The sequence below is a fragment of the Polypterus senegalus genome, chromosome 13 (assembly GCF_016835505.1).
Source record: "Polypterus senegalus isolate Bchr_013 chromosome 13, ASM1683550v1, whole genome shotgun sequence".
NCBI lineage: Eukaryota > Metazoa > Chordata > Cladistia > Polypteriformes > Polypteridae > Polypterus > Polypterus senegalus.
Window position 1 is genome coordinate 122,709,077 of NC_053166.1, and position 25,512 is coordinate 122,734,588.

Consider the following 25,512-nt stretch of genomic DNA (forward strand, 5'->3'; position numbering starts at 1 on the left):
ACGGAGATGTATATTTATGGGCTGGCAGGATAGGGGGAAGCAAAAAAGAACACAAGGAGGTTAAAGAAGGGAAAAGGCAGTCATTGGAGACGATACAGATACCAGGAAGGTGAAGGCAGCACGAGCTGTGGCAATCTAGGGGCTGGTTCATCCCACTGACTAAACGTGTAGAGTGGGGCGAGCGAAATGTAAGACCTCCCAATGGATCTGAGGAGTGTCTGAGTGAACGTGAAGGAAGACGGGGGGTGTGCCGATCTCAGACAGTCTGGCAGCGCAGTGTGGCAGCAGCCAAGACAGGAGTTGGCAGAAAAGCAGTTCGTGCTGCAAAGGCTCCGCCAGCAACACCCGTAAAGGGTGAGCCCTTGAAGACAGAAGGTGGTGTGCTGCGATCCGGCGAGGAGAGAGACTGCATTTTAACCTCTATTTTAACTGATTTATTTAATATGGATTTTATCCCCATGTGCCACTGGTTTTATGGAGTTGATATTTATTTGGGTACTGCATTTTTCTGAACACTGCACAATGAACACTTTTGGTTTTACTTTTGACTGTTTTTAACAAAAGCACTTGAGCACTTTCCACCATCCCCTGACTTCAATGAGATTTCTCAGCTCATCTTGGTCATAACTATCGACGGTGTTGGTTTCAACAGATTCCCATGTGGGAAGAGAGAGTCTGTAGGGGACCGGCATCATCACACTATTACACAGTAACCAGGTACATTACACAGTATTGAAGAAAAAAAAAAACAAGTACAACTTGGCTTGCAGTATTATCCAGTAGTATAGAAACTGTATTTACACATTTGAACATAATGGTCCACATCCGAACTTTTAAAACCAAAGTATCTTCAGACAATAGACATGGCACCTTTTTTCGTCAAAAGTTCTTCTGTGTCATCATGTTCAACTTTATCATCTGCTACAGCTTCCGTTTACGAATGTTCTCTGTCCATTTTCACTGCTCAATACCTCAACTAACGCATGTACTCTGTTGCATTCCTGTTTAGTGGTGCAGCAGTGAAAAAGGTCCCCCCTTAAACAGTTTCCCACTGCGCCAAGTTCAGAACGTTGTTTAGGCTATTTAAACCGGTGTTCCCGGTATAAGAAAAATCCATACCATAACAAAAATAAAAAATGGTTTTTGGTATGAACCGGTATACTGCCCAGCATTAGGTTGATATATTCCGTTCCTCATCAGGTATATAAAGTGTTATTCTTGCCCTTAATAAAACTGATTTTGACACCCCAACCCTAGCAAAACACAAGAAACTACAACAAAACAGTTGAAAGGTTAACAGAAACTGAGAAAACAAATTGTTATTGAGGTTAAAACAAGCTGTAAACAATTTTTCCAAGTACTACTCCAGTTACATAAAAAGCAGTAAAAATTAATAAGAACATCAAAACTTACAACAAGAATTTTCTTTACATTCTATTTTCTCTTTGGCTTCCTTCAATGCAATATGCATACTAAATGCCCAAATAGTGATTTCAGTATCTGAATACTTGAACCCGGCGGCACGGTGGCGCAGTGGTAGCGCTGCTGCCTCACAGTTAGGAGACCTAGGTTCGGGTCCTCCGTGCGTGGAGTTTGCATGTTCTCCCCGTGTCTGACATGCAGATTAGGTGGATTGGCGATTCTGAATTGGCCCTAGTGTGTGCTTGGTGTGTGGGTGTGTTTGTGTGTGTCCTGCGGTGGGTTGGCACCCTGCCCGGGACTGGTCCCTGCCTTGTGCCCTGTGTTGGCTGGGATTGGCTCCAGCAGACCCCTGTGACCCTGTGTTCGGATTCAGCGGGTTGGAAAATGGATGGATGGATGGATGGATGGAATACTTGAACCCTGAATGATTATTCATGTATTTGACAACCTGTGCACATCCTTACTTTTGTCTCACATGATATTACAGAAAATGTAATCATAATTAAAATAAAAACTACTTGTATGAAAATATAATACTAAGTAATGGCCAGTAACAGTTTAGAAAAGGGAGATACTGCCACAACAATTTATTAAAAATATTAATAGACAATTGGATAAGTAGAAAAAACCAAACCTTTTGACTTAAATTTATTGAGACTTCCAAAAATCTTTTGATATATGTCTGCAATAAACATTCATGTTGAATCTCAAAGCCTTAAAAAACTGTAATTCAGCTTGGTTAATGGTTGGAATATAAACAGTACAGATAAGAGGAGAATGCGTATTTACCACATGGGTTGGGATCAATTGTGGAGTTCCTCTTTCTAATTTATATTAAACAGATTGCCTTACCACAATTGGAACAATTACAAATGCAGAGGGGAAAGTGGGAAAAAAAAAACAAAAAAGATTTGGCAACCTTCAAACCTGAGAAAACACCTGGAAACTGCAGTTTTATATAGATGGCTTTAAAGTGCAGAGGCAAAGCGAACATTCACTGTAAATACAAGCTGACAATACAAATCCTACACAAAGGAAACTCTAACAAAGATTTAGGGTTTTACGTTAACTCAGCATTTTTATTGACAAGGCAGTACTGTATGTAGAAAAAAGCACAAAGGACTTGATGACATTGTAAAAAATTATAACATTCTGAAACCCACTTAAATCATAAATTAGGAGACAACCTTGCACAAGGAACCAATCTATGCCAGGACTTTATAACGTGCCAGTGAGACCACATCTGGAGTACTGTGGGTAGCTGTGGTCACCATGCCACCATTGGAGCTGTGCAGAGGAGAATGACCAAATGCAGCCTGTCCTACACTGCTACACAGAAGGAATTGTACCTCTTTAGTCCTAGGCAGAGAAGACTCCATGGGTCTCCAAAATTCTGAAAGGTACTGATAAAGCTGATCTAGAAGAATTCTTAAGGGGATATGCATTCAAAATAGATTCTAGAATGCATGTTTTCACACAAACTGCAAAGGGAAACTGGAAAAAAAAACTACCGAATCATGTCAATGTTTTGTACTTTCATCACAGGTTTTCTGGATGAAATGCTGAAACAAATTCATTATGGCTAACCAGACAAGCTTGAAAGATTTAAATGGTCTCTTCTCATATTCCTAACATGTCATGTTCAAACCGAGAAATTTTCACAGTCAGTGTGCCACTCCAGTGTTCATATTAAACAGCCATGAGAAGCTGGCATTGCCAATGTCTGCATCTAAGCTACATATTCTTAAAATTATGATTGAGGTTCAGACAATTCTGCAATTTCCAAACTTTTTTTTTCCTGAAATCATTTTATTCTTACATAATTGTAGGGAGCTTGAACCTTTCCAAACAGCAAATGGACATAATGCACAAAGCAACACCAGAAAAGACACCAACTCACTGTAAGGCACTGCCAGCCTAACCGCAGCAGACCAGTTTAAATAGTCCAATACACCTAAAATGCTCATCTTTGGACTATGAGGGAAAAACACATGAAAAGTACACACAATTATTAGTTTTCAGGTCTACACTGTATAGTCTGGGAGCTGAACATCAACAGTGCTAACCAATGAATCACAAGAATTCCTTTTTATAAGCAGCACTAACTAAATGTGAAATCGTTGTTTAACAGTGACGGTCTTTTACTACTTGAAATATGTACTGCTTTAACCAAGTACAATTTGATGTTGTCTCTAATGTATAACAAGTATTTTGTTTTGAAATTTGTTTGAATAAACTTAATAAAGCTCCAGCTCTGTGCTAAAATTAGACATTTTCTGGAAAGAGTTGAAAGATTCATTGTTATGTGCACAAAAAAACGTTTTTTGTCTGCTCACTAACACTTTTAATTTGTGGTGACCTCTGTCTTTCCTTTTTAGACTCTGGTTATGACCTGATCTGCTCACTTGAGTGTCTGCCTTCCTCTAATTAAATGCAGTAATGAATTATTGTTTTGCTTTTATTATAGTCTTTTGTTTGGTTGTCTATGCTGTTTGACTAGCATGCCTTCTGCCGTTAATCAAGGCTGGGACAAATAACAGCAAACCAATAAAATATATGGCAACTTTCTTAATAAGGAACCATTTTTTCTCTTCTAAAGCAATATGGTTTTTGAGCTTAGTCTTAGTTAATTCACTTGTTACAATTCAGAACCCTTAATTGCCTGCTTGAGTTTAAAACAGCTGCATTTTGGTTTTAATTGTCTGTTTTCTTAACCAGCCATCAGTTAATAATGAGGTGCAAATGACAAAGGAACCACCAGTTCTGCAGCTAAATCTGTTTTGAACCACAAAATATATGGATAATCTTGTCCGAAAATTAAAAATCTATGTAATAAAGATTGTTCTTGGAAAAATTAAAGTACTAACAAGTCATATAATTAAATACTCAGTTTCACTATCAGACACGGCTTCTTATTATGAAACATTTTGACATGAACACCTACAGCCACTGCAGCCCTCCAGGACACAGAGTCAAAAAAAACATATAATATATATTTTTGGAAAAAAATCTAAAAGATTAAAAATGATTACCTTTAAAACAATAAAAAGCACAATTGGTATTAAGAACAATAAAATGTATATTGCAAAACTAATGAAAACAAAACTTGGCTGTTTCTTCCTCTTGCACACTTCTTTTGGCAGTTTCAAGCTGTCCTGCAAGCTGAAATGTATCTGCCATTTCAACTAAACACATGCGGTACAAACTTAAAGAGACTTTTAACACGCATTGTGAATGACACCTTAAACAGATTCCAGAAACTAACAAAATCTTACAAAGTGACATAATCAGTGCATATACTGAAACACCCCTGGGTCTGGACCGGAGGAGTGTGTCCCTCCAGGACATTACAATACAATACAATACAATGTGAAGGGCAAGGACACCAATCTGCCAAAAATATTCGGAGAAAGGGAGAAAAAAAATTATAGGTTACAACGCACAAAATAATCCAGCAATAATAATAATAATCCTCAAACTGTCCCAGCATAGAAGACACACATGTGGCAAAGTAATATTAAATGTTCAACATGGGAACATGACTGCCACAGCAGACTTTGAATACCTAGCTTAAAAGTTGCATTAAAACTCTGCTAATCCCATCCTCTGTTATTCACCATCATCCATGAATTACACTCGCTACATTTGTTACAGGTGCATTTTACCATCACAACTTTCACTAGCACTGGTTTACTGTAGTATACAAGTAAATAAGGTACTCAATGTGTATATAATTCTAAGGGTTCCCACTTTTTTGTTTTATGTTCATAACAATTACTTATAAACACTTTGAAATCACTTGAATATAAAACTGATGGAAAACACAAAAAGAAAAACTTGAGTGAATAGGAAAACAAATTAAAAAATCATAAACATTGAATAATATATATTAAAAATTTACATTATTTTTATTAATTACCCGTTTTAATTCAAAAGAATAGTTTCCTGAAATGTTTTCTTTTGTAATGACCATCAACAAATACCAAGTTACTAGGAAAAAGCAGGAATTGATCTAATGCATGAATATGTTCAGGAATAAGCAGCTCCAGTGACCTATTATTATTATTACTTATTTGGATAATGCCTTTATCCAACTCGACTTACAGCATTTGAGATGCAATTAGTTTAATTTATTTTTTTGTTCCGAGTACCGGCAGATGAAGTTACTTGCTTCATGGTCACACAGTGTCTGTACCAAGATTTAAACATACAACCACAGGTTTCGAAGTCCTACGTCCAAACCCCTAACCACTAACCTACACCGCCAGGCAAAAAATACAAATATTGCACACACAAAAGTACTCAGTTGCATAACACTTCTGAATCATCCGATTAACCGATGCCACTATAGCTGAGGTCCACCGTCATACTAAAATTCCCTGGTAAAGCAGGGTAACACTGTTATTTTACAATATTGTTATTATTTTAATTCCATATGTCGGTTTATAGTGGAAAGCTATAGAAAACAAAGGCGCAACTCTCAGGCACGGTATAAGTTTTAGACCTTTCCATTTTTGTCTCTTCCGGTTACGGATTCTACCCATCATCGAACATGTTTCCCACCCTCGCTACCACCATAGCACCACTGTCCGTCTCGACTACAGCGACTCCACTCTCTGACCCATGGCGACACCTTGTCACATCGACATCCAATCAAAACAACATACTCTGCTGTTTGTCACGTGGACGCCTCGAAGCATAACAACTGATTTCCCGTCAGCGTGAGGCCGCGTCCACCGAGGAGGGGGCAAATCGCAATCCCTGACGTCACAGCACTGCTCGGAATGGACTCGTTTTTTTGTTGATGCCTCACGCAAAGTGGACTCGACCTTGTGTATTTATCGGACACACCACTTGTAGAACGTCTGCTGAAGCTGTGCAAAGTGGCGTTCGTGCCTTCTGGTATTATGTCTGTAGGCCTACCTTGATGCCATAAACCCTCAAGTATAGCGCCCTACAAATTATTACACACGCTTAATTCAAGAGGTAGCATTTTAAAATTAGTGAAACCAAATGCGACCACTTGCGAGAGTATTTAATGCTACTGTGTACCGAACACATGGTGCGTACGAGCGCCAGAGGGGGAGGGCGACAGCCAGAGAGAGAGACTGAGCGAGTCTAGCGGAGGACTCGATGGCGCAACAGGAAGCCACTGAAGTCGGCAACGCACTACTCTAGAACGTGAGCTAAAATAAAAATAAAACATGATTTAAAAGACTGTCGAAGTTCTTACCAGCTCTGCCAAATTTCATAGACGCTTTTTTGATTTCACATCTTTCTCCCTTGTCAGCAGCCAGCTCTCCAGGAAGTAGACGAACGTGCTCTGAATTATGGGAAATGTAGTACTTCTGATGGAGGATAAATTGTCTTTTTGAAGGCGATACGGTGTTTTGGACTACAAGTGCCAGAATCCGGGCGTGTTTGGGGAATTTCCCCGCCTCCTGCTCTTTCGTGATAGGTTCAAAATCAGACAGACTATTTTGCACTTAGATTTCTTATTGGTCAAATATCCCGAGGAATTTGTGTATTTATAATATTAACTGACATAAGTTGGAAAAAATGTGTACACATACAGACAAGGGAATGGCAAGGAAATTAAAACAGATGAAGTATTCAGTTTTTTAAATTGCAGTTTTTATAGACCTGTTTGATTGCACTTCAATTTATCCACCCATTTTCTCCAGAGTAGCATGAGTGTTGAGTGCCAGAATAGATCCTTTTGCTGTTTACATTGCTTTTTAAAATGAATCCCTATTCTTTAAAGGGCTGCTTGCAGCTGCCGCACTAGATGGAATTCTGTTTGCACTATTGCAGGCTTGCTGTCTTTGTAGGCTCTCCTGCCGCTGGCTCTGAAGCTGACAATTTGCATGATGGAATTGCAGCTCATACTATAGGTGAGTAATTCCAGCTGATGTAACTTGTCAGCACTGTAACATAGCCCTCCCTTCAAAGTTGCTACCCCCAGCAACCACTTCCAACTTCTTGAAATGGCACAGAATTCTATGAAATGGCAGGGTGGCCTTTGTTTCTGCTACATTTGTGTTTATGATGACAAAAGCACATCAGCAGGGATCTTGAACCCTTCACTGTTAGGTGGTGCAGTAGATATGTTGGATGCTGTGTTGTCATGTGGTTTAGCAGAAGTGTTAAACACTGCACTTGTGTAGTAATTTGTTGATTACAAGTGAGCAGGCAAACTATGTCTGGAGCAGCAGATGTACCAACTGTTTTCCTTCACTGAACTGATGCTACAGACACCGTTCCAGGTCTGGATCTCGCCCTGCATTTCTACTCTGTAACGCCTCTGCAATCAGCCTCATCCTTTCTTGTGCAATTTTACCATTGGCCATGCTTCACATGGCTGTCATGGTGTCAGTGGCATCTTGATCTGCTACATTTTTTCCCAGCTTCATCCTCTGGAAACACCACTGGCATTTGTGCACCCAGGCCAATTGACCTTAGCAGATGGAGAATAATTTGTGGAGCTGCAGAGGTAACAGTCTCTCAGCTGCCGTATGTCATGTACTGATGGTGCAAATGGCATACCAGATCCTGGCTCTCAGTCTTAAGATTCTCCAGCAACTCCTCAGAAGGGCCAAACAGTTCCATTGCAGTCTCCTTGGTACTCGGCAGTTGCTAAAATCAGTAAGTAGGTCTTCAATTCATTTGACACCTATGTAGTACTGGCACAAGGTGCCAGAGTGGTCCTTTTTGTCTTTACATGGATGGCTCTTTTCAGTAGCTTATGTTGTGGAAAACCCTTAGTTATAACTTAGTAAATAAAAAAAAAAAAGATTTAAGTCATCAGTGTATCTGAAATACAAAGACTTTATTTACACCAAATGGTGGAACCTTTATCACTAGGGTTCATTTAAATATAGTAGCTAGTAAATATTTAAGTCCTACCAGTGACCAATCAGATAAAATGTACATTCTAGCAATACCCCTCTGCCATAAAGTAACATCAAAAGTTGCCAAAATAATAATTAAAAGTCTAGTTTAAACATTTGTTTACAGAATAAGAGTTCTTGTATTCAACCTATTATAGAACAAAGCACAAAGTTAAATATTACATATGATCTCATTTTTTAAATTAAATATGCTGGTACAAATGAAGTCAGGATGTCCCAGTTTAACAGGCAGACAGTTTCAAGCATTTTTTTTTCTTTTACTTTACACGTGCTAACTTTAAAATGACTGCTCGGCTTTGCTGCATTAGTTAGAATACTATTGGCAAAACTGAAGCATTGCTGTGCTTATAGGTGGTTCTGCTGCTGCATCTAAAGCTGCTTGTTTGCTTGGTGAAATGCCAGCTCATACTATGGGTGATTCATCCCTGGCTGATGCAACTTGTCAGTGCTGTTGCAATATGCTCCTCCACCCATTCATCGTTTTATTATTCTACCTATGTAATCTACTGGGTGGTCCAGATCTAATTATGCAAATGCAGATAACCTGGATGACTTTGATTTATGCAGGGACAATTCCAGTTCGGTGTGAAGACGATTCTTCATGTCGTCAGTTTGCACGCTTCTTGATGGTCCGGGATTTTTCGGGTGATTTTCTATGTAATAAACTTAGTAAGTTATAGCATAATGAAAATTGCATAATTAGATCTGGACCACCCTATACAGTAGTTCAGGGTCACAGGATGCAAGGTAGAAACCAATCCTGGAAACCAAGTTTAAGTGTACTTGCATACATGTATTTATATAAAGCAGATTCACAAATAGGTGGCAGGAGAGGAATTATTAACCACACAGAACATAAACCATACATAAAATAAACACCTATAAAAATGTCATTCTACAAAAAAAAAAAAAAAAAAACTGGTAAAACTTATGAAAATTGAACTTAAGCTATCATGGGGTATCAAGTTGTAACAGAAGAAAGGAAAACAAAAATTGTATTTGACAAAGCTGTAGGTAAAAAAATAAAAATGCCTCTGGAGACCAAGGTTATTATAGTTTTGCCTTTTTATATTAGTTTTTATTTCTATATTTTTTCTGACCTTACTTGGAAATTCAGTTTAGTTTTAGTTTTCCTTCATCATGTACTTTTAGTTTTAGTTTAGTTTTTATTTCGCAAAGACATTTCTATTTTATTTTTATATATATATATATTAGTTTCCGTTTTAGTTTTAGTGATTATTGCGTGGAGCGCTGTAGAAGGAAACATTTTTATATTAGCATAGAGAATAGCAAATTAACATAAAGAGCCATAAAAAGTAATTAAAAGCTTATAAAACATTAGATTAAGCATAAATTAGAATGTTAAGCAAATAAGATAGGGAAAGCAAATAGCTAACTAAAAATCAATTATATTGCATTATTTTTAAGCTTACAGCAGAAATTACTAGAGAACATTCAGGAAAAAAAGAACAGAGATTGAAGTACAGAAACCAACTTAGAACAGGATAAGAGTTTGAGAACACCTGTGTTCAAGGCTAGGAAGCTAAGGAAACGATACCTCAGACAGAAGATGGCTCTGTGAGGCACGTAAAGAAACCACCTGGATTGGAATAACAGCAGAAAGAAAACAAAAGGCTTTTGCTGTAAGCAAGGTCACACTGATGTAATGCATGAAGAGAAAATCTTAGTAAATTCAGGCATTAGCAAAAATATTAGAAGAATATATTAGAAATTAACTTTAGTGTAGAAATTAAGACAAATCAAGCATGCCAAGCAATGATTAAATGAAAGCATATACTATATTTCTTTTTAATTAAAGCTTAGCTTTAGGCCACAAATATAGCATGAAAGGATAGAAAAGGAAGTGACACCATGAAAGACCAAATATGGAATAAAGAACATCTGCCTAGTTGATGAATCAATCAAGAATAGGAAAAACAGAAACTGGAGTGAACAATAGACAGAATGGCCAGGTGCAGAATGAGCTAATCGAACAAGGTTAAAATGATAAGACATTGTTATAAAAACTTTGATTGGTGCAATATTCAGGGCTCAGCTCAATTTGGCCGTATTGGATTGAGTCCTTGTTATTTTTTGTGTTGATTTATTGCAATAAAGCTTTGAAACTCTGTCTGTCATCCCGAGTCCTAATAGCCTTTATTTCTAGGTAAAAAGCCTTCTGATGATGAATGTTTTGCCACAACAGCGCCTACGGAGTTAGTTTTGTGTCACAATCGGACAGAATTGTATACTTAACAGATCTGGATATGAGTTTAATGTTAGTGGAAGCTGACTACACTGCCTGGTTTACTATCTGGTTTTGCTTTTGTCTGATTAAAACAAGCATAATCAAAACTAGACACTGAATATGAATAATTTTACAAAAGTTTATAATTTTTTTAATATTTTCTCATGAAAATCCCAGGGGCTTAGGAGGAACAGGGCTCTTAGACATAGAATCAGTGTGCAGACCCCACCTAGCTGTATTGAGAGAAACAAAGAACAACAAGCATGTAATGTCAAGGTTAGGGGTGGTGAGTCTTGAATAACCCACCATAAGAACAGTAAACCCATAATGAGCAGGGCAAGAGCAGCTAATAAGAGTATGGACAGGCACAAAACAACAGAGACAGCGTCTGAGATTAAGAACAACATTGTTTATCCAGAGCAGAATCGCAGGTAACCTGGAGTCTATTGCAGCAGGTTTGGAAGCAAGGCAGGAAAAATCCCTGGTATGCAATATGTATGATAAGGCTGATGTTAAGAACAAAAAGAATATGATATTTTAAGTATCTATTTTGAGAGAGTGAGAAAAACATCGAAAAAAGGGAGACAAATATTTTAAAATATAATTCTGCTAATGGATTACTTTCACAATATCAGGTATTTTGACTTGTGAATATGAACTAATAAAGATAAATTAATAAATATGGAATAAATACAAAAGCCCATTAGTATGTTTAGTTTTTCATCACTTGTCAGACTCTCTTGCTTTAAAAACATCGTTTAACAATGAAACGATACAAAGGTAAAGTGATTGATCAGCAACAATATGTTGATCTTGTATAATAACCTAGTCAGTCTCTCGATCAGTGCCGTTTTATTTTCAAAAACCGGGGGTGGTCTTCCCTCGACTTTCTTATATACTCAGACTAGCAGAATACCCGCGCTTCGCAGCGGAGAAGTAGTGTGTTAAAGAAGTTATGAAAAAGAAAAGCAAACATTTTAAAAATAACGTAAGATGATTGTTAATGTAATTGTTTTGTCATTGATATGGGTGTTGTTGTCATATCTATCTATTTATATATATATATTTATATATATCTGTATATATATATATATATATATATATAGCAAAATACCTGCGATTGGCAGCGAGAAGTAAAAAGAAAAGGAAACATTTTAATAATAACGTAACATGATTGACAATGTAATTGTTTTGTCATTGTCATGAGTGTTGCTGGCATATATATATATATATATATATATATATATATATATATATACACAGACACATATATAAACATATATATACATATATATAAATATATATATATATATACACATATATATACATATATACACATACTGTATATATACACACACACACATATACATACTGTATATACACATATACATATCTACATATATACTGTATATACACATATATATACAAATCTACATATATATCCACATATATATATATATTAGGGGTGGGACTCTATTAAAAAAATTAATCCAATTAATTAGAGGCTGTGTAAGAATTAATCTTGATTAATCGTATGTAATCGACACGAATTTGCCCCAAATCGCAAATGTTTTTTTTTTATTTAAAAGGGTTTTAGTGGGTGACAGAATCAAATAATAGGCATGGACATGAATATTGTAAACTGAGGCTGTTTTAATTTCTGAAAAAAGCCTTTAAACTGCATTTGAATTCAAAACAGAAACAAAAATATCATCCCTGGTTAAAATTGGGCAGACTTAAAATAAAGTGGTAGTTTAAGTACTTTAAGTACATTTTCAGAATGGTATTGTCTTTATGTTGAAATTTTGGTTATTATTATTTAAAGTGCAGTTTTTCTTCTTAAAAAAATAAGTCCGAAACATAAAAGGTAATTTGACCAACTTAATCTTTAAACTCTGAGTAACATTAGCCAAAATTATTTTGTACATTAGACTAAAACAGTGTGATCATTGAACATTTTATAATTAGATGTAATTAGAATTACTAACGGTCACGGAAGTCCAATGATCCCCAGTAAGAGCCACAAAGTCCGCTTTCTGTAATGCATCTAATTTTGCTTGCTTTTCAGTGTGCACAAAACCATGCTTTTATCAAGGCTTACTCGGGTAGTCGAAATGATCAGTCGTAGGAACGCGCTTTATTCCGACTCCAACATTTTTGTAGCTGTGATGTGTGCATCAGTGTAATGGATGTACCAGGAAATCATGCATTGACAAAAGTTCCCGTTTGCTTGGAATTGAAAGTGTGATTAAATGCGTTATTTTTAACGCGTTATGGAGTACATGCATGGAAGCTTCTCAGCTGTGCTTGTGCTAATAAAGGGAAACATTTTAAAAATAACGTAACATGATTCTGAGTTAACCGAATATTTTTTCATACGTCCAAAACCAAGGAGATGCGAAGGTAAAATGAATCGGGTAGCGCGCGTACATACTCAGTGCATCCCCTCTCTGGAATCGAACCTCGAATTTCGGTATTCGAACCTCTTATCTTTACAACGATTGACAAACACGGAATGTAACTTGAACACAACACATCGTACAAATACGACCCTGATTGAAACAAATAATGATAATCAAATCCTTGATGACAGCAACATTCAATAACACTCACAAAACAATTACTGTATATTGACAATCATGTTAAGTTATTTTTAAAATGTTCCCTTTTCTTTTTCATAACTTCTACTTCTCCACTGCGATACGCGGGTATATATATATATATATAAGAGGTTTCATTCATCGATTAGTTTCTTACTGCATCAATAAACAGCTCGTCTTCCTCTTTATCTGAGATGTGACAAACTGCATGCACGGTTTTTTTTTTACACTGTCTTCCTTTAGCGGGACATTCACTTTTTCCACCATGTGCTTTGTTTCCGCAGTAGCGCACTTATGAATATGATTGTATGTATCAGACGCGTCATATTTTTCTGCTGCCTTCTCAATTGAGTAATTCGGTTTTTGTTCAGCACTCTTTGGAACTGTTGCTTTTTGTCTGTGCACTGCGTCAGTTCACGTGAGCCGCTTGGTGTTCTTGCATCGAAGGTTCCCAGCTGTGCTGGTGCCATCTCGTGTAATGTCAGCTAAGACCCGGCACTTAAAAGTTTCTTTCGCAGTTTCAATGAGTTTGTGCCAAACACCACCCTGACCATCTCATCTTCCTCTGCATAAGCACAGTCCTTCACACGTGAATATTTAGCGGCAGTGTTTGTATTGGATTGCCGCTGATGGACGGCCTTATATGGGCAGGCACTAAATTACAAACGCTAGTGGCAGCCTGTCTATGAACTTAATTTAATATAAACTTACGGTTCACGCCGTGCTTTGTTTCCGCAGTAGCTGTACTTATGAATATGCTTGTATGCATCATTTGCTTCATAATGTTTTTCTGCCTTCTCAATTGTGAAATGGCGTTTTGTGCTCATCGCTGTTTGGAGTTCTTCCTTGTTCTCTACGTACTTACGTAGGAGGCGTGATGATGTCACACGAAACTCCGCCCCCCACGGCCATCTCTAACTCAACTCCATTACATTATATGTAGAAAAATAGGTTCCAGTTATGACCCTTACGCGTAGAATTTCGAAATGAAACCTGCCCAACTTTTGTAAGTAAGCTGTAAGGAATAAGCCTGCCAAATTTCAGCCTTCTACCTACACGGGAAGTTGGAGAATTAGTGATGAGTGAGTGAGTGAGTGAGTGAGTGAGTGAGTGAGGGCTTTGCCTTTTATTAGTATAGATATGGGGATGGATATTTGAGGAGTAAACCGCAAGACAATGATTATATTTTTATATTATGTTCATTAAGGAACCATCAACGACAAATCAAATTAATAATATATTGAACAATTATTATAAAAGTAAAGTTGAATAAATTGGACCCTGTAGCTGTAGGCCTATAAATAAAAGAAATCGAGTATGTGTTCAGGTAAAGTACCACTTCCGAGTGATGGATTTGGCCCAGAAGTTAATACAGATCTATAATTGTGGTGTAACAAACACATGTCGAATTTCATCCATCTATCTAGTTGCGTTTTTGTGAGTTATCGTGTTTACACACACACGCACGCGCGTACACAATTCCAAAAAAACAGTATTGTCGGACACTGGTTAGTCTATAACGTCAAGATTACATCTTGATATACAACAAGTACAAAGAAAGGCGGCACGCAAATCTCTTTCTATTTGTCACGCTTTACGCACCCGCACTCAGCTTGCTCTGTCACCGCAAATGCTGTGTGAACAACCGCCCTCCGTCACCAGCCAACGTTCACTGTTTGAATACAGTATATGCGGGCGGCTCGTGGTGGATGACTTTCTGTTTTAGAGTTAAAACTTACAAGGGTTAAAGATTAACTGCAAAAATATTCATTCTAAAACTAAAAATATTTTAGTAAATTATTATTTTATTTCAGTTAGCTTTCCAGCTACTTTAATAGTTTAGTTTTAGTTTTTCATTTCGGTTTTGTTAATTATTTTATTTCAGTTTACGAAAATGTTTTTTTAATAATAGTTTCAGTTTTGATTTTAGTTTTCGTTAACTATAATAACTTTGCTGGAGACTCTGGGTCATTCTGAATAACCTAACATTCATGAACCCACCTAAACCAATTAAAGTTTACTGGGAGCCTATTCCATCAGCAGTGGTCCATTGCTGGGTCCATTTATGCACACACCTACATTACAAAAAGAGGAATTTATTGACCAATTATCCTAACTTGCACATCTTTAAGTCATTCAGAATTATCCGAGGCAGCATTCTTCTGATGTACAGTAGATTAAATCTAAATCTCCAACCCTTCAGTTGCATGCAATCACCTAATATGAAATAAGAGTGTACATACATACAGTAATTGTGACAAAAGCATATGATTGACTTTATATCTGTCACAATTGATGCCATTTGTCTGACTTTATATTTTTCACAACTGGTGCTATTGGCTTTAACCCATTGTGATATCTTCCATAATCTAGGAAGAGTAGTGGTTAAAGTAGGATACAAAGCAGAAAATGTGAGTCATGAGTTAGTATGTGATGAATATATACTACTCTGATCTCTGTCTTTGCTAAACAAGGGATCCGTAGCCATCTATTGAAGGAAGATACAAGAAGCTAAGCTCATTCTTAAAGCTGGTTCTCACATTCTCCCAGCAAAGAGGAAGCAATTGTTCTTACACTTTATCTCCTCATATAACAACCTGTTGAATCCATACTGGTGTTGCCTTCAAGTCAATTTTAGTTATCCATTCCCTCCACTTTCCCGGCCCCTTGCTTAGCTCTGTATCTTCTTGTCACCATCTTCTCCACTATAGATCAGATGAATGCTCAACAGCCAAATATGTTTGGAATGTATCTAAAAAACAAAACTTTATACTCCACTTTATTGCCATATCAAAGCCAACTGCCTGTAAGTGGACTTCATGAAGTCAAATAAAACTTTGTAACCAATATACTATTACAAAAAAGTGTTAAGTTCAAGATGATAAAATCAAGTATAAAAATTGATAGTTCTGCTTGCTTATAAAATGAATAGAGAGTTTTTCATTTTAATCTGTAAAGAGGATTTCATATTTGGGAAGTGATGTGAAATGATTTGAAAGCAGTACATTTCTTATCCAGGGTAGAGGGATTGCCATACTAGACAGTGTGGAAGAGAGAAGGTCAAACACTTTCACCAATAGACCTTCAAAGAAAACAGCCAATCTGAACTTCTATAACCACCTTGTATAGAAACAGCAAGCCGATTGAGCCTCTTTGACCATAAAGAGTGTGTTGGCCTTTTGTAATTACAGTAAAGTGTTGAAAAAGACATTGTTTAGAAATCTAAAGTTGTCCACTACCTCTCCCACCCACCAATGTATAAAATTATTTACTGTGAACATTTTATAATTACAAAACTATAAATGTGGATAATTGGTTTCTCTGTTTTTGCAAATATAAAATACGGTATCAATCACAGTAACTTCTATAAAATATGTGGTTTGGCGAATCAAATTATACTAATACTTCCTCACACATTATTTGTGTTTTGTGGAAAAATCACAATACCCCAATGGAGAACCCATGCAGACACTGGAGGACATGCCTACTCCACAGAGTTAGATTTGAACTTTAGACTCCGAATCTGTAACCAGATCTGTGCTGTCTCTTGATCAAGAAGATGAATGTTATTAATTTGGTACATGACTTCATCTATGATGACATACAAATACATTTGTGTTTCCTGTACTATTCGACAGTATGGTGCAAATTTTCATATTGTCTTTTAATGAATTATCTCATGCAAATGCATATAGATGAATGTTTCTCCAACATCAGTCTATCAAAAACTATTTTAGTGTGGATGTTTACATCAGACAGTTCAGTGTAGCTGTTGCAATTGAAGCGGTTGAAATGAATGAGACAAGAAAGTGTGGCAGTTTGTTAGAAAATAGCCACATATGGACAATGCCAGTCAGAAGATCAGTATTAAAGTATTGTCATGTATTTATTTTACTTCCACATAAATAGAAGTTTAGTGAAGGACTGTGGCATCGTTTGGAGGTGACCTTTGGCATTTAGCTCTGAAGTTTTTGAGAGGACCCCAGATCTGACCTTCAAGATTACTTCATTTGACCCATTTTTTTAGTTTCAAATTAAATAGTGTTTAGGCTGTTCACTTCATTCAATTTCCTGTTCATTTTACTCTATATTTGTGTACTGTGGAAGACTGGGGGTGCCACAAAGCCCCAAACCCCAGACACAAGTGACATACATACAGTCATGGGGTCAAATACAGGATATTTATTATCCTCAATACTTTCTTTAACAATGACAATCACAACAACAACCAGGATTTCTCTTCTTTCTCTAGCTCTTCTTCAGACTCCGACTTCCTCCCTAAAGTGTTGTCCTTTTCCTCCCAGCTCCCACGAGGTCAAGTGGTTTCTTTTATCTTTGACCCGTTAGTACTTTCGGCAACGCACCATAGTCTGACAAAAGTACTTCCAGGTCGATTGGAAGTTCTCTAAAGTAGGGAGCACAACTCCCTGTAGCACCCTCTGGTGGAACCACAGATCCCAGCAGGGCTGCCTCACTACACTACAAGTGGCTTGATTCATGGTGTGGCAATGGATGCAAAGCCCAGGAATGCTGCCATCTAGTGTGTGAGGGAGGCATATTGTTTTGAAACGAAGCCTGCCTCTATTATTCTATCACTTTGGCCTCCAAGCCGGTTAATAAAAATGAACTAGTCCCAACTAGGAAGTCCATCAGTGTGTGATCATTTATAAGTCAATGTACTTGATTGTATATTACTGTGCAATGCAGTTGGTTTTATTGTAAAGTAAAATCTTCCGTCGAGTGATTTCCTGCAATGTTACTAAAGTGGAATTTTAATGGATGTACTGTATGGACCATTACATATCGATTTTTTACTATCTAACTACTACTCGGCTTACAAAATATAATTGACTATTAAATATTATTAGAATCTATTTGGCGTGTTTACAGCTTGACAAATATTTTTTCTTAATTTTATTTTGGATTGTCACAGTGCCAAAGTAATATGCTGCTATAAACCAGCAAACTAAGTCTATTTCTAATCCCTATTCCTTTGTCAGTAGTTGCTCTCCTCGTGTTCGCATTTATTCTTAATCTTGGCACAAGATGCCCCCACACCTTGGAGACGTTAGTCTGCTAGTTTAATGGTGTTCCTGACTGGTGCGGAATGTGTGAGGGTGACGTGTTTTCTAGCATTATCGTGTTTCACCCCGCGAATAAGACTTGGAAAAAGCGGGACCGAAAAACGCCCCAGCTATTGTTGTTGCACACTCGAGCCAATAGGTGTCAGCAATACATTACAGCTTAAATGTTTAGCTGTCTGAATGTAAGTTTTAACGTAATAAACGACTATGTGAGGAAATTCACGTGCGAAATATGCTCTCCATCCTTCATCGAAGGCGCCCAATTCAGTTTAGGATCGAGGTCGAGGAGTACAAAAGTGTTTCATTACCATAAATTTAACTTTCAAAGACGGAACTGGCCTTGGACTGGTATACCGCACCAGACACACAGTTGTCCAGCACACATATTTCTGCTTTCTGAGGAAATCTCTCGTTTTAGAACGTGCAAAACCCATATACATATATAGGATTCGAACGCAGGCCGCCGAATTCAGGGGACAGGTGCGCTGATCACTAATAAATTATAATTATAATTACAAAAAATTAAATAAGTGCTTTGGAACGTTTTTAGTGTGGCTTACACCCAGTTTTCAGTTGCTTCAGTGTCAGCTCACTATCAATACAAATAAAGAGGCATACAGTTATTGCAAAAATACTCGAATACCATACAAACTGATATGTCAAAAGGGCTCGTGTTGCTATGAGCCCAGTTGCTCCGATCTATCGGCCAGTAAAACTGGCCAAATCTGGGGACAGTAGACAGAGCGTAATACGTGGCTGTTCGTCAAGAATGAAAAGTTCAGATGTATACATAAGTTTTCGAGTGTTGACTAAAAAAGAGCCAACCAAGCATGAACTGAAATGATTACATAGGGTGCAACATGGTAGTACGACACTTAAATGTTGTGATAGCAGAGAGGAAGCCAATGGATTTGGCACTTGGAGAAAAAAGTACCTGAAGAAAATATAGGAAAAATCGGGAGTGGTTTCCTCTAGACTTTATCGTATACTCAGATATGGGGATGGATATTTGAGAAGTAAACAGCAAGACAATGAATATATTTTTATATCAATGATTAATTAATCATCAACGACAAATAAAATCAAATGAATAATATATTGAACAATTATTATAAAAGTAAAGCAGGAGCGGATCGGGTCTCAAAACCTGCCCGGGCATCCAACGAGTGAAGTGACGAGGTCAACCTACTCGGCCCATTATTCATTGTAATTTTCTTAAAATTTGTGATGAGTACGCGGCTCGCTACTTGCTATGAGCCTATGATATGAACTCGATCTAAACTGTTGCCAAACTTAATCTGTACACTGTTGTTTAGACAAAACTTAAAAATTGACGACATGCTTTGAAATAAAATTGTATGAAAAATAAAAATTTAGTAACACGACTTATACGTTATTAGAGTACATGTCAAAAGTCAATGTCATGTCCAAGTACCAGTACCCTAATAGGTATTAGCTGCTCATTTACAATGGAATAAAAAGTTGATAGAAATCTACGCTTTGTATCTAATACTTGCATGCAAAATTTGGCTGACATAAGTGAAAGCGTAGTCAGGTTATTGTGTTTACACACACACACACACACACACACGTAATTCCAAAAATAGTATTTTCGGACTCAGGGAGGCATAAAACGTAGAGATTCATTAAAATTTGGAAACGGAATTTTTGGAGGATTCCAGTACTTCCCTATATTTCGTATACGAGAAACTTGGGTATAGGTCTAAAACGTTGAGATTCATCAAGATCTCGACATCGAATCTTTGGATGATTACAATACTTTCCCTATGCTTCGTATACGAGAAAGTTAAAACAAAAATCAAAAATCGGCATAATTACTTTTGAAAGCACTCAGCACGTAGTGCAGGATTTAGACATAGGCTAAACAAGCAGTAGTTTAGGGCCTCGCAATCCACCAGGGCCTTACAGAAAGTCGGAAAAGTTTCCTTTTAGCTTTTTGAATTTTATGTGGCTTTTTATGTTTTGTAGTTTTACATATGTAATCAGTAAATATATTTATTAGATAATTCTTTGTATTTTTCACTTTAAATACCTTGATATTTCTAAAGTTCTTAGGGCCTCACCAAGTCTAAATTCGGTACTCCTTACACAAAGATGACGGTGTCTGTAAAATATCTGATATAACTGCACTGCCTACACAAAAATTTCTGTCTCACGGTGACTGTAAAATATCTGATATAACTGAAAAAATGGGTGAAGTTATTCACTACTACCAACAAAATAGTGAGGCGTAAGTTTCCCAAATGCCATGACATGATTTGCATCTTTAAAAATACTAATGACCGAATCATTATAACAATAAAGAGTAATAAATTGGATAGTGAAAAATTCAGTGTAAATTACCACATCTTTCACATGGGGTGCACTGGAATCCGGAACAAGCTGATTATGCCAGAACCAGAGACCCAGGAGCACTTGATGACTTACCTAAAAAATGTTAGCTATGAACTAACCGCACAGGATTCAAGGTATTATTAGTCTCTTCTAGAAAAGTGCTTAAAACTATTTTTGTGGTAATTTTTTCTTATTTATCATTTGTTTCATAATTATTTTGACATTGGTTGCCTTCATTTGTAAGAAAGAGAAGTAAAACCGCCATGCTGTTGCCACATGCATCTGTTAATTTCATAGACGTATACAGTTCAACGCATGCGTCCTCACTGATTTTCGAAACGTCCAATAGGGTAAGCACTATAACGTCAGACACACTCACCGGCCAATGAAAATCATGGGCTGTCCTTTAAAAAACTCGTAAGCGACCATTTTCGGTCTTTCGCTCGTGGCTGCTTTGTGAGGGAGGAGTGATTTCCAGTGGTCGTGGAACATTTCAGGTATTTCTTAAATATTTATAAAAAACATATTTAGGTTCTTGATTTTCTCATGTCAATAGCAATCAACGAGTTAGTCTGCTGCAAGATTCCAGTTTCCCACGTGGCGGCTGGGTCAGTAAATCAAAGGACGCAAAGCACGTTGCTTCGCGGTGTTTTTTCCTCGATCTTCTAAGTTACTGTTTGTGGCAGAGATTATCTCTCGTGTGCCTGCGCCCGACTGACTTGAAAATAAAGTGTGAAGCACACTTAAATGTGTTTTCGGTCACCGGAGCTTCGACTTCCCAAGATCTCCCAAGGCCCATGTGCAAGTAAAATGCGAGCTATTGATGATTTTTGTAATTTCTGACACCTCGTATGAGGCCGCATGGCCCGATGATTCTACTTGAACAAACTGAAGCTTGCGACTGGGTTTTGATTATCTCCCGATTTCGTTGTGCATGACATACCTAATCAATGTGTTTTTTTTTTTCTTTTTTGTATTTTTTAGACGCTCAACAAGGCAGCACCACAAGCACAAGGTATGTGACTGCTAATTCTTACTCCAAATAGTAGATTGGGATGGGGGTGCTTGCCAGTGATGAGCTTAATTTCTGACACCTCGAATGAGCGTTGCTTTGCAAACATTTTGATTAAATTATCTATCTGAGGCATATTTGACCGCAAGTTAACCTGCATTCCGCATCTCTTTCTCACGGTTAACCTTAGCCTTTCCTTTTTTTAGGTGTTGGACTGCCAGTGGGTTTGGAAGTTTGAAGCGTCGTTTGGCCTGGTTCACCTGTATGGCTGTAAATAAAGTGCCCGCATCACTGTAATCAATCCAAGTGGGTTTATCATTTACATAAAATCTTGGTGGTTTTGTAAGTCATTTATGTATTTTTCATTTCTTTGAATAAAGTCTTTTTTCAGTGGATCATTTCTGCTTTATTTCTGCTGTTTGCAAAAGACGAAGCAAATATGGACCGCATGTCTAAGGATGTCCCAGATTTAGTACTAGTGGTAAACCTGGAAGTGGTTACAATTATAAATCTGCAAGCCAACTGCAGTTCTACTTGTTCAGCTGTGTAAGATATTCCCTACACATTCCTTGGCTCCAATTTACATTCTATCTGCATTGCCATTCTCAGTTTGTTAGTTATCAAATCGGTGAAAACGAACAAAGACATGTTAACAGTCCATGCTTAATTGGAAAATGTTACCAGCTACAGAGACCTGTGCCTGATGCTGCTTGGTATGATGACAGAGGTGTATAAAACCATGAAGCGCATGCTGCTGGTTCAGGATTTCATAATTTAAGGATTAATTGACTAAAACCCTCTGCTAGTGTACCTTTAGAATTGGGGGAATAGTCCCAAGAAGCTCTTGTGGTTCCAATCAGTGTCAGTGTGGTATATTAAATTTCATATCTTAAGTAGGTGCTATTCCGCTTTAAGAGCAGTATGAGACTTAAATTAAATTTAGTGACTTGCATGTTATGGAGTCCTTTTTCCCTATTCCCTTTTACTGCAGTTTTTATTCTCTTGACCGTAAACTGTATGGACACCAAAGCAAATGACTCTCAAAGCATTCTGCTATTAAAATTTGCTCTGCCTTTCTCTGAAAGGATGAACACCAGGAATTGAACAGTTAAATTTTATCGGGATATAGGAGGCATTGTTGCGGGTTATTTTGGTTTTATTAAGCATCCAGATCACCACCTTTTTAAAGCTTCTAATAAAAAGCAGATAACCTTTCAGTGTTTCTGCTGTGCTTGTCCTTTTGTTAGGTTACAATTTAAATGAGTGAAACATTGGTTTAAGGGAAAGCTTTGATGGTGAAACTAGTTGGAAGCTTGCAGCTGCATGGGTCCCTTGGAATTAGGGTTGGGAACCACTGTTGGATATAATTTTCAGTTTGGCATTAACCTAAATGTAAAGTTATTGGTTGCATCAGACTAGTTTCTGTCTAATCTACTGTTAAGCAAATCAGTTCTCAAACATGTTTGCATTTCTTGCATTAAAACTGCTATTGTCAGGCAGGTTTACATGCCAGTTGAGAAAGTCCACTCAGATGGTTTTATAGGCAATGTGTCCAAAACCATCAGTGTTACAATGAATAGTTTTCATTGTTACCTGGAGGATGCAGTTTAAGAGCTGGTCTCCATAATCCACCAATAGATATTTCAGCAACCAGCCTGTGTTGCTTATAGCTTAAGTGCATGTTTAACATCTGAAATTGTCTTGTGGGTCCTTGGATCTCCTTGGCATTTATGTGCATGTTGGGCAATGGCGAGACTTATGCTACTGTGCCTAATTCAAGGTGTCGTGCAGGCTTAAGTTTACAAATGGCAGTGTGATTTCTGTTTTGAGCTATTTATTGAGGTATAAGCAAGAAATGGGTCCCATCTCCAATCATAAACTTCCCTTAGCATCTTTCAAAAGGAATAAGGTTTTTTCCTGATGCATTGAACCAGGCCATGATGAGCAATTTAATCAAGACAAGTGAGTTAACTTATAAATTTCCTTTGTGTAAAGTTATTCTAGTACATTGACAAAGAATGAATGAGGATCCTTTTGTTTCCCTGTTTCGTGCTGATCATCTGAATGCCAAAAGATGGCAAACTTCTCCATGATGTATTATCTAGGGCTGCAACAAAATTTCAAAATTAATGCCAACAATCCCTTTCAGTTACATTAAGTGGAGTACATTGTGCTATTTATCATAGCTTCATTCGTTGAAGAAAAGCAGATGGTAAGCACGTGCCAGACTTGCTATGTGAGAATGGCCAAAAACATTCTCAAGGACAACTCATTCTGTAAATTCTTTAAGGCTCCTCCTGTCAGGCAGATGTTTTAGGTCAATCCATGTATGCACAGACTAAATGGCTTTTTGCCCATCTGCCATAAGCTTTCTGAACTCAATCTCCTCAGTCTGAGATTTTTAATTGAACATGTGCAGTAAGCTATATTGGTAATGTACAATATACTAATGTATTACAATATAGAATACTCATTAACGGGCAATTTATGCTGCAATACTTTGAGCAATAATTTGCTCTGATTACTTGATCACTTAACACTGTATGACATAGTTGGAATTATTTGACTTTAAGTGCACCTTGAGGCTGTCACAAAAAGTAATTTTGTTGTGTTACACAATGACAGCGTGGTTGAACTTAACTTGAAAATCGCTTGGGAGCAATTTACTGACCGCAAAAGGCAAGCTGCAAAATGTGCCATATGAGGGCAGACCTACATGAGAGCACCATGGAGATGCACATACATCTGAATAACATTTACTGTTGCAAGTTCTGTGGGGGAGGAAGACTTGCTGTCATCCCAGTAAGTTGAAAGTTACTTCAGTGTTGATACAGATATAAAGAATGCAGTATTTGCTGGGTTAAGCATGACATGACTTTTTGATTGAACTGAGGGAATAATTACAATCATAGTCCAACACACAACACTGTAAATAAAACTCTAGCATCACATAAGCAGTCACCAAAGCCCCATGTTTTGGGAATGCAGGGCACCTATATGGACAAAAGACACTGCCCTTAATGCCTTAACTGTAAATTGATTGCAGATCTCTGGAGTTTAAGGAACTTCAGCCCATTCTGAACACTAATTAATGACCTAGTGTTGAACACCCTACAGGAGGATGGGTCATGTTCATACTCTGCCAGCCTGGTCTGCTTAGGAGAAGGTTAGTGGCTCTACTTGGTACATATTGCTGGCATGGCTAAGCTGGACAAAACTCCCATTGACCAACATGAATGCTGTCTAATTTGATATCGTACAAATCAATTCTCCTGGACAAAATGTCAATCATTCTCTCATTTATTGGAAGACATTAAACCAATCAAATGAGACTGAGCCATACTGATGATAGAGCTATTGTAATTAAAAAGAGAGAGGTGGATCTTCGATTCAAATGCTTGATCCTGTTTTAAGTTTTCCTGAAGTTGTGCTGCTCTGATTTTTATGAAAGTGTTTAATGGTATTTTAGCATAGTGCATGCTGTGAGAATGTCTGGATGCCTTGTGTGATTTTTACAACATACAGTCATGTGAAAACATTAGGACACCCTTTGAAAGCATGTGGTTTTTGTAACATTTTTAATAAATGGTTATTTCATCTCCGTTTCAACAATACAGAGAGATTAAAGTAATCCAACTAAACAAAGAAAACTGAAGAAAAGTCTTTTCAAGATCTTCTGTAAATGTCATTCTACAAAAATGCCTATTCTAACTGAGGAAAAGATAGGACACCCTTGCCCCTAATAGCGAGTGTTACCTCCTTTGGCTGAAATAACTGCAGTGAGACGGTTCTTGTAGCCATCTACCAGTCTTCGACATCGGTCTGAGGAAATTTTACCCCACTCCTCAATGCAGAACTTTTTCAGCTGTGAGATGTTTGA

At 37.4% G+C, this 25,512-nt stretch overlaps 1 protein-coding gene, 1 long non-coding RNA gene and 2 other non-coding genes across 6 annotated transcripts in view; 3 read left to right on the plus strand and 1 right to left on the minus strand.

Annotated features, from left to right (window-relative positions):
* Positions 1-6,761, minus strand: part of traf7 (TNF receptor-associated factor 7) — a 32,268-nt gene extending 25,507 nt beyond the window's left edge. For 2 of the 3 annotated variants that reach the window (XM_039775966.1, XM_039775965.1), the window contains exon 1: positions 6,656-6,761. The gene's annotated coding sequence lies outside the window, so the exon portion shown is untranslated. The remainder of the gene's footprint in view (positions 1-6,655) is intronic. The other variant, XM_039775967.1, reaches the window with a different exon arrangement.
* Positions 6,762-21,046: 14,285 nt separating this feature from the next.
* Positions 21,047-22,027, plus strand: LOC120542554. Its single transcript, XR_005636203.1, has 3 exons — positions 21,047-21,117; positions 21,605-21,635; positions 21,839-22,027. It is a non-coding gene; the product is annotated as an uncharacterized LOC120542554 (long non-coding RNA).
* Positions 21,436-21,517, plus strand: LOC120543445. Its single transcript, XR_005636344.1, has one exon. It is a non-coding gene; the product is annotated as a small nucleolar RNA SNORD60 (small nucleolar RNA).
* Positions 21,687-21,768, plus strand: LOC120543444. The gene has a single exon (XR_005636343.1). It is a non-coding gene; the product is annotated as a small nucleolar RNA SNORD60 (small nucleolar RNA).
* Positions 22,028-25,512: the final 3,485 nt, after the last annotated feature.